Source organism: Pleurodeles waltl, chromosome 10 (assembly GCF_031143425.1).
Source record: "Pleurodeles waltl isolate 20211129_DDA chromosome 10, aPleWal1.hap1.20221129, whole genome shotgun sequence".
Lineage (NCBI taxonomy): Eukaryota > Metazoa > Chordata > Amphibia > Caudata > Salamandridae > Pleurodeles > Pleurodeles waltl.
The window spans coordinates 819221334-819241638 of record NC_090449.1 but is presented as its reverse complement, the minus strand read 5'-3'; the positions used below and the strand labels follow the sequence as shown (position 1 = coordinate 819241638).

Here is a 20305-nt window from a genome sequence, read left to right as displayed (position 1 = left end):
ACATAAAGAGGAGGTAGTCATTACACACTTCCTCTAATTATGCAAATCAAAATGAAACCAATGTCATTTTCTGGTTTACTTCCATATCCCAGGGAGGGTCAGGGGCAACTAAGGAGTGCGACAAAGAAGATCTGAACTTGGAGTAATGACAATTATCTTTAAGTAACATGGGCTATACCTCCTTGTTTGTCTTCCACATCCCAGGTCTAATTGGGTGAGACTATACATAAGAGGTAAATGCAACCAGAAAATACACTTACTTCAGAATGTAATAATTCAAACAGTGAAAATATTTAATTAGTGTACTCAAACTAAGGAGTTATGCCAAAACTGTATCTACGACACTTTCTCCAACCTTTGCTGAATCCCTGCCCCCAACCTGTAGGTAACAATGAGTTATAAATTGTGAGGGGAGGACCAAGAGGCTGCCATACTAATGTATTTTATATATGGCCTCTTCAACATGGCCCAGGAGGCTGACATTCTTTGTGTTGACCTACCGTGCCCACCTACGTGAAGAGGCTAATTTTGTTAGTTAGAAGCTTAAGTCATCTACTAAAGGTGGTGGAAGATGATCTTCCAGGCCAGACTCTCCAAAAGTCATGAACAGAGCCTGAACCTTTATTAAAAAAGCAGTTCTTGAAACATAAATGGACTAGGCTCTGTATGGATCCAAGTGTGAAGTCTCTCCTCCTCAGAGAAGAAGGAGCTGGGAAATAAAAGGGAACAACAATGTCCTGGGCCATGTGAAAATCATTAGGATCTTTTGGAATAAATGATGGATCTGGTCTCACTATTAATGGATCTTGCAAAAAAAACAAGAAAAGGTCAGAACATAATAGTGCCCCGATTCCCCTATTCTTGTTCCAGAGCAGAGAGCTAATAACAATATAACTTAAATAGATTATATTTTAGATGTACAGATTCTAGTAACTCATAAAGAGAATCCTGAAGACACATGAGAACTAAAGGTAAGTCCCAAGAGGGCACAGAGGAATGAATAACTAGCCTCCTCAAGAATAAACTGCTAGGAAGTCTAGAAGCTAAGGAGTCTAGTTCCCTAATATCTTGTTTCCTGAAACTTCTGCTTGCAACCCTTTGCCTGTGCATGGCTGACACTGTCAACCATAACTCAAACTCATCTTTAATGAAAGATCTTAAGCAGATTGCATGGTTTTGGGTTTCAAGTTCTATAAGAGCACCAAGAAGCAAACAACCTCTAATGTTGAGTGTAAAGTTTAAGAGTGGCTGGACGTCTGGATTTCTGAATGGACAAGGCTACCTCTTCTGAGCAACCTAGAGCTTGTAAATTCAACTTTTCAAGCACCAGATCTCCACATGAAGAATGCTAATGCTGGATTGCAACAAGTATACTTCCTCACAAGTTCTAAGGGCAATCCTGTAGTTTTCTTCTTGGACTCTATCCCTAGCTGTACCCCTTACCTTGTACGTTTTCCTCTGATCTGCCAGGCTGAGACTCTCAATGCTGCTCAGGTCTACCTGCATGCATGCAAAAATCACAGGTTAATAAATTGAAGACTGAGATGAATTTGGAAAAAACGAGAAAATGCCTAATAAAAATCAAAAGCTAATGAAAAAATCTGCAAAGTCAGTTTTGGCTGTCGATTCGAAAATAGATTTTTAATTTCAACTTCTATCACTGGGTGATACTGCAGAACACAAGTCCTGGATCCGATATATGAACACTAATTTTAGAAATGACCTTTCTTAAACCAAACTCATCAAGGGAGATAGGTCTGAATGAAACATCAAATGAGGGTTCGTGGGGGTTGATGACAATTTAGCAGAAGCAGAAAACCAGTTCTCTCTGGACCAGCAGGGATCTACCAGGAGCACTTACCTCTAATCTGCCAATATTTTGTGAAAAACCCTTGGTTTTATCATGGTTGTAGGAAGGGCATAAATACTTCCCGGGGGTCAGAGAATTCAGAAGGCAACTTAAGCAGAGGATAGCACTTAACCAAGAACTTTGGGAATGTCTAATTATTGCTGCCATGTCTTTTCTCACAAACCAATCATTCATTCATGGTAGCCAGATGAAAGACAGGAGGCTGTTAATTGTGTGCAGAAAGGGGCATATACACATCATCCATTTTAACAGAGGTGGATAAGATATCATGTTAAGAAATACCATTTCTGTGCAGGTGCAAGTCAATAGATGGTTCTTTCCATTCTAACACGATCAGCATCATAGGTACATGCCCATTAGGCCCAATCAGGTATATGAGAATGCAGCAAACATGAAAAAATTCAAAATTTATTTTATACAGATCCATTTCTTATAGGAAACCATTGTCCTTGTAGATCAATGGTCTATCTCTGGGAAAGGATGTGAGCTCTGTTCCACTGATTTCATTCAGCACACTGTTCACTCCGACTGTTGACATTGCCATGAAATGACCATTGCAAACAAGCTTGCTGCAAACAGAGCTAACCAGAACCATTAACACTACTGTGATCATAGGCTGTAGGGGTAGCCAAGAGAAGGGGTTGCATCTTCACTTATTCTCTTTGTGTCTCTGTAGAAACAAGAGCTTGTCAACCGACTGGATTGTTTTCTTCTGACTCTGTAGTTTCATTTCCAAGTGATGCTTGAATCAAAGATTCTATCCTTTGTACCATACTGTATTGTTAGTGGTGAAAAGGACTTGATAGGAGCCTTGCACCCTCGGTGTGAGAAATACATTTCTTTGATTGACCTTCAACTGAATAGAGTCATCAAATTGCAGGATGAGGCAAGTTTCAAATGGGTTGGTAGGTTTTTCTTCTTGAACCTGAGAATGGAAATTAAGATGAAATCAAGTTGAAATTAAAAGTCATATCATCAGAGAGCTGCAAAGTTAGCAAAACTAGAAATACTGGAGGCTTAGAAGGAAGACTCATGGGCCTGTCATTCGTATCTTATGTGGCTTTAATCTAATTGACATAAGGGCTAAGGTAAGACATCAGGCCATTTGAGGCCGGTCTCCAAATACATTTTTGATATTTTATTTTTCAGTGTTGTGGTAAACCTCTCGGCGATGCCTGTGGGTTCAGAGTGGTAGGTGCAGAAGAAATTTTGATGAATGCCAAAATGGACACGATCCTTGGCTATTGAAGATCCAGAGGAACTCACTTTGTCACTACCAATTTCGAGAGGTAATTTGAAGCTTGGGATGATGTCCCTGATCAGTCTTTTGGCAACAGTAATCCTGTTTCCCCTTGCAAATGAGTAGGCTTCCACCCACCCAGAGAACATCTAGACTAAGGGGGTCATTCTGACTCCCGCCGGCCGCGGTACCCGCGGGGCCGGCGGGAGCCGCCAGAATACCGCTGCGCGGTCACTAGACCGTCGCGGGTATTCTGGGTTTCCCGCTGGGCTGGCGGGCGACTGCCAGGAGGCCGCCCGCCAGCCCAGCGGGAAACACCCTTCCACAAGGATGCCGGCTCCGAATGGAGCCGGCGGAGTGGAAGGGGTGCGACGGGTGCAGTTGCACCCGTCGCGATTTTCAGTGTCTGCATGGCAGACACTGAAAATCTTGGTGGGGCCCTGTTACGGGGGCCCCTGCAGTGCCCATGCCATTGGCATGGGCACTGCAGGGGCCCCCAGGGGCCCCACGACACCCCATGTCGAAACCGCCAGGAACAGGATGGCGGTATGGGGGTCGGAATCCCCATGGCGGCGCAGCAAGCTGCGCCGCCATGGAGGATTCCCCAGGGCAGCGGAAAACCGGCGGTACACCGCCGGTTTTCCGTTTCTGACCGTGGCTGTACCGCTGCGGTCAGAATGCCCTTGGGAGCACCGCCAGCCTGTTGGCGGTGCTCCCGCGGTCCCCGGCCCTGGCGGTCCATGACCGCCAGGGTCGGAATGACCGCCTAAGACCTTTTACCCTCTTCTAAGTCAACTACTGCTCCAAGGGTAAAAGTGGACTTGTGGAATCATCCAAGGCATCTTCACTAGATCTAGACCTCCATGTCAGACTTCTGTTTCTTGTTTTAGTAATCTGCCTGAGCTGTGCCACATAATGCTCAGCTCAGACACCTGACCACCCTTTGCATGTAAATGTCGTGTCAGGTTTCTGCCTTGTCCTCTGACTTATTGCACTGCCACTCAGTTCAAATGCAGTGCCCACTTGTGCACTGCCTACCCCCACCGTGCCTGACAGTATCCACTCAGAATGCCCACCGGCTGGTGCTACACCAGCTGCAACATCAGCAGAATCATGTCCTAGGTCAGAGGCTCCATTCACTATAGTTGGAAAAGGCTGAAATATCAAAGGTATCCTGTTTTCTATCTTCCTTGATCTAATTTATAACCTGGGTGAAGAGGTAAGACAGACATGATGAAGTCAGCAAATATGCCCCAATTCAATCTTTTATATATCTAATTTGAAATGTCAGTTTTTCCTGGATGTATTTGAAGCTCTTAATCTGACGTTATTAGCATTGTTTCAGAGTTTCTATATTAAAATTTAGGAGCAAGCAAAAAGCAATTTCAGAGCAGAGAGAATGCAAACATAGGATATTTTGGGGGCAGTATTTCTCCAATTAAGGCAAGACTACTGTTTTTCAATAGTTATCATGGCAACAGAACAGAGAGTGCTTCCAGGTAGCATGCTGAGGAGAAAAAAAATGGTAAGCATATTGACTTTGAATTAGGTCGTCTAGAATAGGACCCTACTATCCTTATACTAGGACCGCAATACCTCTGCTACATTCTCATAAAAAGACTGATTTGTTGAGAATATTGTGTAGAAGCTGCAAATTGATTACACCCAAGTAATATGAAAGCGAGTTGGGAAGGTGTATGGATATATCGAGTTTAATGTCTCATATTTTTGTGAGAAAATGTTTTTTTACTTTTTTATGTTCGAACAAGTTAATTTAATGTAGAACAAGTACAAACAGTTATTTTGTTTGGATTAAAATAATTAACCCCTTCTGTGCCGAGGACGTAGTGGTTACGTCCTTCGGCACAGTGCTGCTGTGCCGAGGACGTAACCACTACGTCCTCGGCACACAGCCCAGAGGGAGCGCTCTCGCTCCCTCTGTGTGCTTCCTCCCACCCCCCAAAGTCAGGGATGGAAGGGGAAGCCCTTCCCCTTCCACCCCCGACCCCCCCACCCCCCATAATGACGTCAGCGCGCGATCGCGCGCTGACTTCATTATGGGGATGTCGCCGCACAGGAAGCCATTTGCTTCCTGTGCGGCGAGCGGAGAAGAGGTGAGTTCCTCTTCCCGGTGGGTGGGGGGTTTGGGCTAAAGAGGCACCGGGGGAAAGGAAAGGCTTTTCCTTTCCCCCGGTGTCTCTTTGAGCATTCCTGCTGCCCGATCGCATTGCGATCGGGCAGCAGGAATGCCCACTAGACACCAGGGATTTCATTTTTCTGTAGTTATGTACTGTTTCTGGCACGCGGGGAGCGGACCCTTGAGCAAGGGTCGCTCCCCTTTAGGGGGCAATCATTTACGGTCATTTCTGCCCCCCTTGGGGGCAGATTGGCTACTTTTTAGCCAGATCTGCCCCCAAGGGGGGCAGAAAACATTAGATCACCAGGGTTTTGTATTTTTATGTGTATTTATGTGGGGGGGTGCCCCCTTGGCCAAGGGGCGCCCCCCCCAGGGGGCAGAGAACTGTTGGACTTTTCTGCCCCCTTTGGGGGCAGATCGGCCTATTTTTTTTAGGTCCATCTGCCCCCAAGGGGGGCAGAAGCCACTTAGGCACCAGGGATTGTGTGTGTAGTGGATGGGGGGGCGCCCCCTTGGGCAAGAGTCGCTCCCCTTTGGGGAGCATGTCTTTTAGGGCCATTTCTGCCCCCCTTGAGGGCTGATCAGCCTATTATTTTTAGGCTGATCTGCCCCAAGGGGGGCAGAAACCACTAGAACGCCAGGGATTTTTTTTATGTGTTTATTTTTGTGGGGGGGGCGTCCCCTTGGGCACGGAGCGGCCCCCCAAGGGGGGCATTGACCTGTTGGCCTTTTCTGCCCCCCTTGGGGGCAGATCGGCCTATTTTTTTTAGGTCCATCTGCCCCCAAGGGGGGCAGAAGCCACTTAGGCACCAGGGATTGTGTGTGTAGTGGATGGGGGGGCGCCCCCTTGGGCAAGGGTCGCTCCCCTTTGGGGGGCATGTCTTTTAGGGCCATTTCCGCCCCCCTTGAGGGCAGATTGGCTACTTTTTAGCCAGATCTGCCCCCATGGGGGGCAGAAAACACTAGATCACCAGGGTTTTGTATTTTTATGTGTATTTATGTGGGGGGGTGCCCCCTTGGGCAAGGGGCGCCCCCCCCAGGGGGCAGAGAACTGTTGGCCTTTTCTGCCCCCTTTGGGGGCAGATCGGCCTATTTTTTTTAGGTCCATCTGCCTCCAAGGGGGGCAGAAGCCACTCAGGCACCAGGGATTGTGTGTGTAGTGGATGGGGGGGCGCCCCCTTGGGCAAGAGTCGCTCCTCTTTGGGGGGCATGTCTTTTAGGGCCATTTCTGCCCCCCTTGAGGGCAGATCAGCCTATTATTTTTAGGCTGATCTGCCCCAAGGGGGGCAGAAACCACTAGAACGCCAGGGATTTTTTTAATGTGTTTATTTTTGTGGGGGGGCGTCCCCTTGGGCACGGGGCGCCCCCCCAAGGGGGGCATTGACCTGTTGGCCATTTCTGCCCCCCTTGGGGGCAGATGGGCCTATTTTTTTAGGCCCACCTGCCCCCAAGGGGGGCAGAAGCCACTTAGACACCAGGGATAGTGTGTGTGTGTTAGTGGATGGGGGGGGGGCCTTGGGCAAGGGTCCCCCCCCACTTTGGGGGCACATGTACCCAGGCCATTTCTGCACCCCTTGGAGACAGATCAGCCTATTATTTTTAGGCTGATCTGCCCCCAAGGGGGGCAGAAACCACTAGAACGCCAGGGATTTTTTTTATTTGTTTATTTTTGTGGGGGGGCGGCCACTTGGTCACGGGGCGTCCCCCCAAGGGGGGCATTGACCTGTTGGCCATTTCTACACCCACTGGGGGCAGATGGGCCTATTTTTTTAGGCCCACCTGCCCCCAAGGGGGGCAGAAGCCACTTAGACACCAGGGATAGTGTGTGTGTGTGTGTGTGTGTGTTAGTGGATGGGGGGGGCCTTGGGCAAGGGTCGCCCCCCACTTTGGGGGCACATGTACCCAGGCCATTTCTGCACCCCTTGGAGACAGATCAGACTATTATTTTTAGGCTGATCTGCCCCCAAGGGGGGCAGAAACCACTAGAACGCCAGGGATTTTTTTTCTTTGTTTATTTTTGTGGGGGTGCGTCCCCTTGGTCACGGGGCACCCCCCCAAGGGGAGCATTGACCTGTTGGCCATTTCTGCACCCCCTGGGGGCAGATGGGCCTATCTTCTTAGGCCCACCTGCCCCCAAGGGGGGCAGAAGCCACTTAGGCACCAGGGATAGTGTTGTGTGTTTTTTTTGTTTTTTTTTTGTTTGAGGGCTGTCCCCAAGGGTCGCTCTCCATGGGGACACACTACTAAAGGTATTTTCTGGCTTCCTTGGGGCAGACAGGCCTATTTTTTTAGTAGGCCCATCTGCCCCTATGGCAGAATCCACTTAGGCACCAATTTCTAAATGTTTGATGGTGGGGTGTTTGTCAACTGAAGAAGTCTTTGCATTTGTGATAAAAAATGTTTTCCTCCTTTTTATTCTAGTTCAAAGCTTTTGCTTTATTTGCTGTGGCTCCTTGCGGTTTTGGCGGTGGTTGACCTGCAGTTTGCACAGTTGCATGTTTTAGGTAAGTAAAAACAATTTAGTCCAAAGGAGTATTGTTGCCATGCATGAATGACATGTTTGTAGGGGGTGTACTAAATGCAGGATTGTGTGTGAAATTGTCCTTAGGTTTGTGCACAATGATATTTGTTTTGTCTTATTTCTAATTTGCCTTTCTTTCTTTATTTTTAGTGGGATATCATTGGTGATTGCTGTGTAGTTGCTGGTGAATCAAGCTTTTTCAGGCAAGTGAGCGGTATAGTTTTTGAGTTTATAACTCTTACTAACAAAGTTACACTTTGTTACTTGTCTTACACAGTGCTGGTTGTTGGTGGTGAATTTGTCCAGTTAATTTTAGCAGGAGAGATCATGGCTAGCCGCAGGATGACTGCTCAGCAGGTGGTTGGTATGCTTTTTGAGTCACAGTCTGATCATGACTATTAGACGGACTCTGCATCTGAGGCAGAGGAGGGAGTCAGAGATTCTGGCAGTGATGTTTCTGTTGGAGGGGAATCTTCTGATGATGAAGCCACACTCAGTGCAGATGAAGGGCCTGTTTTAGAGGAGGACATTGATGTGCCAATAGTGCAGCAACCTGGGGCTGAAAGGTTTCCCGTTATAAGACCTGATGTCTGGGTTACCCCAAACATGGAGCAGCCAGAGTTGCCTGCCTTTACTGGTCTCCACGGGTGTAACGCCAATACAGAGAACTTTATGCCTATCAATTTCTTTGAGTTATTCATGGATGATATGTTTTTGGAAAGATTGTTGAGCAGACTAATTTGTATGCGGAGCAGCATTTGAGGGACAACGCTGCTAGACTTAGGCCACACTCTAGAGCTGCCCAGTGGATTCCCACAAATTTGGAGGAGATAAAAAAGTTTTTGGGTTTGACTTTTTTGATGGGGTTGATAAGGAAGCCGTCACTGGCTTCTTATTGGTCTACTAGTCCCTTGATGGCAACAGCTATATTTCCAGCGACCATGAGTCGTAATCGGTATTTGCTTCTTCTTAGGATACTGCATTTTGTTGACAATGCATTAGCCTTGCCACGAGATCACCCAGATTCTGACCGTCTTTTTAAGATTAGGCCTGTCCTTGATCATTTTGTAGATCGGTTTTCGGAGGTCTATGTTCCAGGCAAAGAGTTAAGTGTGGACGAGTCTTTGGTCCTCTTCAAGGGTCGTTTGGTTTTTAGGCAGTACATTCCTAGCAAAAGGGCACGATATGGAATTAAATTGTATATGCTGTCTGAAAGTAGGACAGGATATGTGTATAGTTTCCATGTGTACACTGGTAGGGATTCCAATATTGACCCCCCCTGGTTGTCCTCCCACTTTTGGAGTTACTGAGAAAATTGTGTGGGATCTTGGTAGACGACTATTCAACAAAGGTCACCATTTGTATGTAGATAACTTCTACACTGGTGTGCAGTTGTTCAAGGAATTGTTTAGAGTGGACACAGTTGCTTGTGGCACAATCCGTTCTAACCGGAAAGGCTATCCAAGGGAGCTTGTCTGTAAAAAACTTGAGAGGGGACAGTGCTGTGCCTTGCGGAACGAGGAGCTGCTAGCTTTGAAATTTTCAGACAAGAGGGATGTCTACATGCTAAGCACCATCCATGATGAGAGTACTTCCCCTGTGACTGTTTGGGGCCAGGTTGCTGAAGTGCGCAAACCTGTGTGCATTTTAGATTATAATAAGCACATGGGAGGTGTAGATAGAGTTGACCAGAGGTTGGAACCTTATACTGCTATTCGTAAGTCTTACGTTTGGTATAAGAAGTTAGCACTTCACCTCTTCCACTTAGCAACCTTCAATGCTTTTATTGTGTTTAGGGATAGGTCTCCAGAGTCAAAGATGACATTTGTGAAATTTCAGGAGTCAGTGATAGAGAGCCTTATTGTGGTGGAACAGGCCAGAGTTCCTAGAGAAGCAGTGGTGGAGGTTGTGGCTAGATTGAAAGATCGCCACTTTGCTGAGCACATTCCTCCCACACCCAAAAAAGACTTTCCAGCTAAAAAATGTAGAGTGTGTTTTTGAAGAGGTCTCCGGAGGGAGACTCGAATGTACTGCCCAGATTGTCCTTCAAAGCCTGGGCTGTGTGTCGGAGCTTGTTTTAAGAATTACCACACCCAGAAGAATTTCTGGGAACAACCATGAGTGTAAACTCATATCTGTTTTGTATTTTCATGTGTTTAGTTTCATGGTTAGCATTTCTGTCATGTTCTTAGTTAGAGCTTTTGTGTTTGTAGTTTTGTAATTCTTTCTACTTAGTTAGGGGTTCCTCTGTTTAAAAAAAAAAAAAATGATGCCATTGTGTGTGGAGTGGGGCTTGGCTGAGAGTGTACATATTGACTTGCTGTTGGCTACTGCAACACACTGCCAGCCAAACACCAGTCCACACACTCCCATCAGCTGGTGTGATTGTTGTATCAGGCATGTGGGCGTATGTAAGTGATGGGCCCTTGAGTGGCGCTGTCTGTCGATGTGAGTGTTGTAATGTGCTGGGCCCGTGGCCGGCGGTGTGAATGGCCTTGTGTGTGTCATGTATGAAAGTTGTGTGAATGGACTGTAAAGCGGTTGGTGCCTTGTTGCGGCTTTACAGCTCACGAGCTGTGAGTCATTGGTTCAGTTTTTTGCCTTTCAGTTACTAACAGTGCATTTCATTTTTGTGAAAGCTCTTGTTAGTAAAATTTGATCCACTGAACCATCACTCACCCTCGTGCCAAATCCAACCAGTATGTGTGGTAAAAATGACAAAAAATGCTCCACTGTAATCAGGCGTCGCAGCACACCTGTGACACGCTAGGTGCCTCAGGTGGGACCCCGATGATGAAGCATGCCACCAACTTGGTTGGTGGGTGAGGGGTCTTTTTCACATAACCTAAGTGAGTTTCTTTTCAAAATGTTAGTGTTTGGCACATCACGGACGTATGTGGGCACATCAAAACGATATATTACAAAACTACCTGTGTTTGGGGGGGAGAGGGCACCTATGTTTTTGGTCCTGTGTGCGGCCTTCATCTAGAGAAACCTACCAAACCCAGACATTTTTTAAAACTAGACACCCCAAGGAGTCCAGGGAGGTGTGGCTTGCGTGGATCCCCCAACATTTTCTTACCCAGACTCCTCTGTAAACCTCAAAATGTGCTTAAAAAAGCATATTTTCCTGACTTTTCTTCGTAGGATCACCACTCCAGCACAAAATTCCTACTCCCCAGTGTTCCCCTCAGTCTCCAAAGTAAAATGACACCTCACTTATGTGGGTCCCCAAAGCAGAGTCAGTCTAAAGATGTATAAAAGAATATGTCCTTATAAACTCGCTGTGCTATCCCCTCTATCTCTACAAGTTTTGGGCTTAATTCTGTTGCAGGCACCTGGCCCACCCACACAAGTGAGGTATCATTTTTATCAGGAGACTTGGGGGAACGCTGGGTGGAAGGAAATTTGTGGCTCCACTCAGACTCCAGAACTTTCTGCCACAGAAATGTGAGGAACATGTGTTTTTTTAGCCAAATTTTGAGGTTTGCAAAGGATTCTGGGTAACAGAACCTGGTCCGATCCACACAAGTCACCCCATCTTGGATTGCCCTAGGTCTCTAGTTTTCAGAAATGCACAGGTTTGATGGTTTCCCTAGGTGGCGGCTGAGCTAGAGGCCAAAATCTACAGGTAGGCACTGTTTTCAATGAAAAAATGTGATGTGTCCACGTTGTGTTTTGGGGCGTCTCCTGCCGCGGGCGCTAGGCCTACCCACACAAGTGAGGTATCATTTTTATCGGGAGATGTGGGGGACGCTGGGTGGAAGGAAATTTGTGGCTCCTCTCAGATTCCAGAACTTTCTGCCACAGAAATGTTAGGAACATGTGTTTTTGTAGCCAAATTTTGAGGTTTGCAAAGGATTCTGGGTAACAGAACCTGGTCCGATCCCCACAAGTCACCCCATCTTGGATTTCCCTAGGTCTCTAGTTTTCAGAAATGCACAGGTTTGGTAGATTTCCCTCGGTGGCGGCTGAGCTACAGGCCAAAATCTACAGGTAGGCACTTTGCAAAAAACACCTCTGTTTTCCTTCAAAAATTTGGATGTGTCCACGTTGCGCTTTGGGGCGTTTCCTGTAGCGGGCGCTAGACCTACCCACACAAGTGAGGTATCATATTTATCGGGAGATGTGGGGGAACGCTGGGTGGAAGGAAATTTGTGGCTCCTCTCAGATTCCAGAACATTCTGCCACAGAAATGTGAGGAACATGTGTTTTTTTAAGCCAATTTTTGAGGTTTGCAAAGGATTCTGGGTAACAGAACCTGGTCTGAGGCACACAAGTCACCCCATCTTGAATTCCCCTAGGTCTCTAGTTTTCAGAAATGCACAGGTTTGGTAGGTTTCCCTAGGTGGCGGCTGAGCTACAGGCCAAAATCTTCAGGTAGGCACTTTGCAAAAAACACCTCTGTTTTCCTTCAAAAATGTGGATGTGTCCACGTTGCGCTTTGGGGCGTTTCCTGTCGCGGGCGCTAGGCCTACCCACACAAGTGAGGTATCATTTTTATCGGGAGGCGTGGGGGAACGCTGGGTGGAAGGAAATTTGGGGCTCCTCTCAGATTCCAGAACTTTCTGCCACAGAAATGTGAGGAACATGTGTTTTTTTAGCCAAATTTTGAGGTTTGCAAAGGATTCTGGGTAACAGAACCTGGTCCGAGCCACACAAGTCACCCCATCCTGGATTCCCCTAGGTCTCTAGTTTTCAGAAATGCACAGGTTTGGTAGGTTTCCCTCAGTGGCGGCTGAGCTACAGGCCAAAATCTACAGGTAGGCACTTTGTAAAAAACACCTCTGTTTTCCTTCACAGATTTGGATGTGTCCACGTTGCGCTTTGGGGCGTTTCCTGTCGCGGGCGCTAGGCCTACCCACACAAGTGAGGTATCATTTTTATCGGGAGACGTGGGGGAACGCTGGGTGGAAGGAAATTTGTGGCTCCTCTCAGATTCCAGAACTTTCTGCCACAGAAATTTGAGGAACATGTGTTTTTTTAGCCACATTTTGAGGTTTGCAAAGGATTCTGGGTAACAGAACCTGGTCCGAGCCACACAAGTCACCCCATCTTGGATTCCCCTAGGTCTCTAGTTTTCAGAAATGCACAGGTTTGGTAGGTTTCCCTAGGTGGCGGCTGAGCTACAGGCCAAAATCTACAGGTAGGCACTTTGCAAAAAACACCTCTGTTTTCCTTCACAAATTTGGATGTGTCCACGTTGCGCTTTGGGGCGTTTTCTGTCGCGGGCGCTAGGCCTACCCACACAAGTGAGGTATCATTTTTATCGGGAGACATGGGGGAACGCTGGGTGGAAGGAAAATTGTGGCTCCTCTTAGATTCCAGAACTTTCTGCCACAGAAATGTTAGGAACATGTGTTTTTTTAGCCAAATTTTTAGGTTTGCAAAGGATTCTGGGTAACAGAACCTGGTCCGAGCCACACAAGTCACCCCATCTTGGATTCCCCTAGGTCTCTAGTTTTCAGAAATGCACAGGTTTGGTAGGTTTCCTTAGGTGGCAGCTGAGCTACAGGCCAAAATCTACAGGTAGGCACTTTGCAAAAAACACCTCTGTTTTCCTTCAAAAATTTGGATGTGTCCACGTTGCGCTTTGGGGCGTTTCCTGTCGTGGGCGCTAGGCCTACCCACACAAGTGAGGTATCATTTTTATCGGGAGACGTGGGGGAACGCTGGGTGGAAGGAAATTTGTGGCTCCTCTCAGATTCCAGAACTTTCTGGCACAGAAATGTTGGGAACATGTGTTTTTTTAGCCAAATTTTGAGGTTTGCAAAGGATTCTGGGTAACAGAACCTGGTCCGAGCCACACAAGTCACCCCATCTTGGATTCCCCTAGGTCTCTAGTTTTCAGAAATGCACAGGTTTGGTAGGTTTCCCTAGGTGGCGGCAGAGCTACAGGCCAAAATCTACAGGTAGGCACTTTGCAAAAAACACCTCTGTTTTCCTTCAAAAATGTGGATGTGCCCACGTTGCGCTTTGGGGCGTTTCCTGTCGCGGGCGCTAGGCCTACCCACACAAGTGAGGTATCATTTTTATCGGGAGACGTGGGGGAACGCTGGGTGGAAGGAAATTTGTGGCTCCTCTCAGATTCCAGAACTTTCTGCCACAGAAATGTGAGGAACATGTGTTTTTTTAGCCAAATTTTTAGGTTTGCAAAGGATTCTGGGTAACAGAACCTGGTCCGAGCCACACAAGTCACCCCATTTGGATTCCCCTAGGTCTCTAGTTTTCAGAAATGCACAGGTTTGGTAGGTTTCCCTAGGTGGCGGCTGAGCTACAGGCCAAAATCTACAGGTAGGCACTTTGCAAAAAACACCTCTGTTTTCCTTCAAAAATTTGGATGTGTCCACGTTGCGCTTTGGGGCGCTTCGTGTCGCGGCCGCTAGGGCTACCCACACAAGTGAGGTATCATTTTTATCGGGAGGCGTGGGGGAACGCTGGGTGGAAGGAAATTTGTGGCTCCTCTCAGATTCCAGAACTTTCTGCCACAGAAATGTGAGGAACATGTGTTTTTTTAGCCAAATTTTGAGGTTTGCAAAGGATTCTGGGTAACAGAACCTGGTCCGAGCCACACAAGTCACCCCATCTTGGATTCCCCTAGGTCTCTAGTTTTCAGAAATGCACAGGTTTGGTAGGTTTCCCTTGGTGCCGGCTGAGCTAGAGGCCAAAATCTACAGGTAGGCTCTTTGCTAAAAACAGCTCTGTTTTCTGTGATGTGTCCACGTTGTGTTTTGGGGCATATCCTGTAGCGGGCGCTAGGCCTACCCACACAAGTGAGGTATCATTTTTATCGGGAGACTTGGGGGAACATAGAATAGCAAAACAAGTGTTATTGCCCCTTGTCTTTCTCTACATTTTTCCCTTCCAAATGTAAGACAGTGTGTAAAAAAGACGTCTATTTGAGAAATGCCCTGTAATTCACATGCTAGTATGGGCACCCCGGAATTCAGAGATGTGCAAATAACCACTGCTTCTCAACACCTTATCTTGTGCCCATTTTGGAAATACAAAGGTTTTCTTGATAGCTATTTTTTACTCTTTATATTTCAGCAAATGAATTGCTATATACCCGGCATAGAATGAAAACCCACTGAAGGGTGCAGGTCATTTATTGGCTCTGGGTACCTAGAGTTCTTGATGAACCTACAAGCCCTATATATCCCCGCAACCAGAAGAGTCCAGCAGACGTAACGGTATATTGCTTTCGAAAATCTGACATTGCAGGAAAAAGTTACAGAGTAAAACGTAGAGAAAAATTGATGTTTTTTTCACCTCAATTTCAATATTTTTCTTTTTCAGTTGTTATTTTCTGTAGGAAACCTTTGTAGGATCTACACAAATTACCCCTTGCTGAATTCAGAATTTTGTCTACTTTTCAGAAATGTTGCGGTTTCTGGGATCCAGAGTTGGTTTCATGCCCATTTCTGTCACTGACTGGAAGGAGGCTGAAAGCACAAAAAATCGTGAAAATGGGGTATGTCCCAGTAAAATGCCAAAATTGTGTTGAAAAATTGGGTTTTCTGATTCAAGTCTTCCTGTTCCTGAAAGCTGGGAAGCTGGTGATTTTTGCACCGCAAACCCTTTGTTGATGCCCTTTTCAGGGAAAAAACCACAAGCCTTCTTCTGCAGCCCCTTTTTCCCATTTTTTTGAAAAAAACGAAATTACAGTGTATTTTGGCTAATTTCTTGGCCTCCTTCTGGAGAACCCACAAAGTCTGGGTACCTCTAGAATCCCTAGGATGTTGGAAAAAAAGGACGCAAATTTGGCGTGGGTAGCTTATGTGAACAAAAAGTTATTAGGGCCTAAGCGCGAACTGCTCCAAGTAGCCAAAAAAAGGCTCAGCACAGGAGGGGGAAAAGGCCTGGCAGCGAAGGGGTTAAACACAAGTTCAACATAACATACAGCAAACACTCAAAAACCCATATCCGCAATACTCAATTTACATCTAAAATCTCCGTTTCTGCTTATGCTACTCTTATTACAGAATATAGACAAGCACTGGAAAATCCAAGCAGCAGTTTTCAGCCTTTTCGGTTTTACAATGGTTATTTTCTTTTTACATGGATGATGTAAGACGTTACTGTGGGAAGAGCTGCTGGGCCCACGTCAATATTAAGAAAAGTGACTAAAACCAAAAACAAATATATTTTTAGTCGTTAAAAGCACACATTGCCATGGTAATTCATTGCACTAAAGGAAACTACTTTTTGCATGGATGTGCTTGCTCCTTGGGAAAGAGCAGAGTGTTGTTGCTCACAGTTTAATTAGCCAACGGATGAACCTCTGACTAATTCTGTTGTGAGCATCAGAAAAATGTGAATGAAACAACAGACCAGTGGAAGACTCTATCAGTATGACACACATCATTTTAGTAAAATCAAAAGGTCATGGTTAACATGCAACCTAAAAAAGAAATATTAGTCACAGTAAACCAGCTGACGCTGATTTAATTTTCTTACCCAGTGAATATTTATTATATGCAAGGTACTGAATCTATTTCAGAGCAGACTATATAATTACCATTCGTGATAACCAGAAACGGTGAGAGATACACGTTATGTTTATGCAACCTCGCCCACTGAGTAATCTGAAATGTTTTGTTACCATGGAGCAAAATTGAACAACTCTTGTTAGTACGTGCGAGATATTGCAGTTAAAACATATATTTACCGGCTCTATGAATTTTAATTCCAATCTTCAAAAACAACTATTTGAACCAAAAACGTATTTCAAAATGTATATGTTTGCATGAGTATATAACATGCATTACAGTTTCAGGCGGAACAGAACCTACACATCTCGTGTTTGTATTGTGCCCTGCTGAGAACTGCCCTGAATTCCTCGAAGGAAAGCAGCAGAAAAGGAAGACAGATTATTTTATACCTCATAACAGGGCAATTGTGACATTTAAATACAATTGCTTCATTATTGTATCCTGTGAAAATATTATGTGTGGAGCAATTTATATTTTTTTACCATTCAACTAATAAAGTACTTTTTATGGTATTGTCAGTTGGTCCGTTAATGCTGCTTTAAAGCCCGTGAATGTTTGTGCTCCTTCGCTCATCTCACTTACTTCTTGCAGTTGGTCATTGGTGTTCAGGTTTGTGGCCATAGACAAGTAAGATTAACATCATGCTGATTTATGTAGGCCAAGATGTGGGATTATAAACTGTTTTTCCCAACCCTTCTGATCTTAATATATAGAAAATGTGTAAAGAGGATGGAGAATTTGCCAATTCCGCCTTAGTAAACGGAATTATAGGTAGAGTACGGCTTGACTGGCACAAGCGACAGCTCAAATACTTCCCTGACATCTCCCACTGCCGTTTATCTAACAGCGTGTTTCCCAGTGTGTTTAGTTTAGTGGGAACGAGACAAGGTGCTTAGTTCTGATTTTATTCATTATCTCACTGACCGAGGGCTGTAGAGGTTGGCCTACCACCTACTGTGCACTGGATCAGGGACATGCTTTTGTTTTTTAGTTCTTCTTTATTTACGATCTAGCTTTAAATATGGCAAAACTTTCCCAGCCTAACGACATAGGATGAATATTCTATTTACATTATTTTGAAACATATTGTCTGAGTTCACTTGCTCGAGGAAATGCAAAGGTTTTCACAAAGAGAACATTTATACTTTTTACCTGTGCAACTTGCTGAGACTTCATTACCTATAATGAGAAAAATAAAGATGATTTGAAATTATTTTCCTCCAGATTTTACAAGGGCATACCATCATACTGAACAAAAGCAGTTCTTTACACGGCCTGAAGTTATTGGCTTCGGGCAGAGTGATAAACCGGCGCTCTCGTGACGGAATAGATCTACTTCGAGGATCAAACTTCCACTCTGTACAAAAGATTCACTGCTTCTGTGGTAATGTGCCATGGTGTGAGCAGTAATCCCAGTACAGTTCATCACAACATAAGGATTATTTAAATGATAAATGGATATTCCTATGGATGGAACGTCTATAACACCTATTCACGAGTCAAACTAATGCAGCTACTAAGTATAATAAACAACAAATGTACTCATCCTCGCAGTTTCAACGATAAACGAATTACCAATTTTTCAACCCAGGTGCACAAGTAATGCGATGTATAGCTTAGTATTATCTGATGAACCAGCACTACATTTGACTTAACTGGAGATTATGCTCATACCATCCTGGACGAAGAACATTATGTGTTTACAGCCCAACATATTCTTATACTTTTATCATTTAGCGAAATATGTCTTGTACTTTTTTATTGAATTTAGAGTGGTTCTGATCAAATTGTAAAATTACTCACATCCATTACTACACTCAATACATTGGTTTTTTTTGTTTATTTAGAACAACATGCAATTTTCTTGACAGGTGCGGCATGGCTAGCCCTTCCACGCACTGTGAAGAACCAAAGAAACAACACTATTACTGTGTAGAAAAAAATTAACATCGTGTTTTTTGTTTCAGTTGACACGGACAAGCGATAGTAAAGTTAAGTGCATGAGTTCTGTGAAATGTTGGTTGAGAATTGTTTAGTTATATAGTAGGAAACACTACACGGGAGTAATTCACAAATGGTGCGTTCCATAAAGTCATTAGTAGCTCAGTCTGCTTTATTTTATTCACTTATTGTTTCTCCAAGGAAAGTAGCATGGACACAAGTAGAGTAAGTTCTGTCTGTCTTCATTCCCTCTACACTCAGCCAGTAGGCAGTGGAACAAAACTGATTGGTTTCAAACGTTGACCCTAACACATTTCATGTGTGCCACATCAGTAAAACTGGATATGGAGGGCCCTTTGCCTCTGTTTTGGTAATAAGCACAAGAAAACCACTGCACAAAGAGAAGAAAAGAAATAAATAAAATCAAAGCAAAGTGTTCAAAGCCCCATTCAGGCTGATGAAAGACATGGGGGGGTTCATGACCTTTGCGCCACAGTGCTGCATTACCTGGGTTATTGTACAGCGGCACAGTCAGCCATATCTAACACACTTTCTTCAAGCATGTGACATAAGAATGCATCATATTGCTTACATGTGCTCGTCCGTTTGGCATAGACTCTTTTTCCAAATTACACTTCAATGGTTAAGGTGTTTTTGTGTTTATGAGAATGCATGTTTACTTTCCTTGGCAGAATACTTTTGGTAGACAACTTGATCATTTTGGACTTGAAATCATCTAGCTGGGTTAAAGCAAATCAGATCACCTTTAACAAGTTGAAGGGACATATCTAGTGAAGAACGTTGAGTCCTTTTATCACCACACAGCCTGCCCATTGACTCTCCCATCTCCCAAATGCTAAAACAATACTTACAGGAAATGTAAGTTGAAAATTAAGATTAAAATGATGTCTGCTAAAACGCCGCGATTTGCAATGTGATTTCTATAGGATGCGCATTTTACTTTTACAACTATGATGAACTTATCACTTTACCTTCTTTCCTGGCCACCCACTCTGGTGAACTGCTGATATCTCCCAAAATGTACGCTCACTCTGGTTTTCTAGTGAGCTATTTTAAAATAACATTTCTTTTGCGCTGCACTGAAAAGTTACTTTCTCTTTTTCTGTATTTTTCTCAGATTCATGCCAATCATTTTATAGCTTATATACTCTATTGCTCTCTAAGTTTGAGACCTTTACAAATATATTCTCACTTCAAGGTGCATTTTTCCTTTCATTAGTATTTGTATTTTCAGTGTGTACATCACTTGCTGTACTCTGCCAAAGGAAATTATTGTCGCTCACTTTTGTTGCTAAACAGCTAAGTCTCTTGACACTTTTGGGCAGTACTATTAGTAGATCACACGTCCAGTTTATTGCACACTCTGACTGTGTCTACAGAGTTTTTGTATTTTCATTATGTAACTTTTTTATGCTTATATTTTTTGGTTTGCATTCCGAAATATTTAGTCAACAAAGAAGTCAGATTGTTTGCCATTCCTTCTAAATGATAACCACACTTAATTATCCTTACAAAAAACAGTTTCATTTAATTAACGCCTATTTCTCTGTACATTCTCTAGAAACATTTCTGAATCTGCTAAATGTACTTTCTTTTTCAAAACATTTGCATACGTGATATTTACCTGTGCCAGAAAACAACTCTGCAGTTAACTGTTTCCATGAGTCCAAAAGGCTTTGTAAACAAACAAGATCGTGCTGTAGTAATTCGCGTGAGATCTGCTACAGCCATATTTGGCAAATTTGGAATGACTTACCTTGAAGTAAGGTGCATCACATTCAGGGTGCTGAAGGTTTCCTTAATGCCTCCTTCTCAAACAATTCTTTAAGGCACAGCCTCGGTTCTTTTCCAAGTCATTCTCATGCCCTTTCTGAAAGTTGAAGGGATTGAAAATGCGAGTTTATTCGCCCCACATTCACATTTCAGCTCCTGCTGGGAAGACAGCTGCAGGATGGGAAGCAGATAAAGGGACGAGAGCGCAGTGGAAATGATGGGAGTGAAAAGCAGGCCAACAAACATTGCACAAATCCAGGTTTAACAACAAGGATGTTCTCAAAGCAAGCTCCATCTAGGAGTTATG

The 20305-nt window shown here is 44.6% G+C and overlaps 1 long non-coding RNA gene across 1 annotated transcript; it reads right to left on the bottom strand.

Moving 5' to 3' along the window:
- Window positions 1–1617: 1617 nt before the first annotated feature.
- LOC138260819 (uncharacterized) lies at window positions 1618–20097 on the bottom strand. Its single transcript, XR_011199011.1, has 3 exons — window positions 19982–20097; window positions 17416–17442; window positions 1618–2795 (listed from the first exon to the last, which is right to left on the bottom strand). It is a non-coding gene; the product is annotated as an uncharacterized lncRNA (long non-coding RNA).
- Between the last annotated feature and the right edge of the window lie 208 nt (window positions 20098–20305).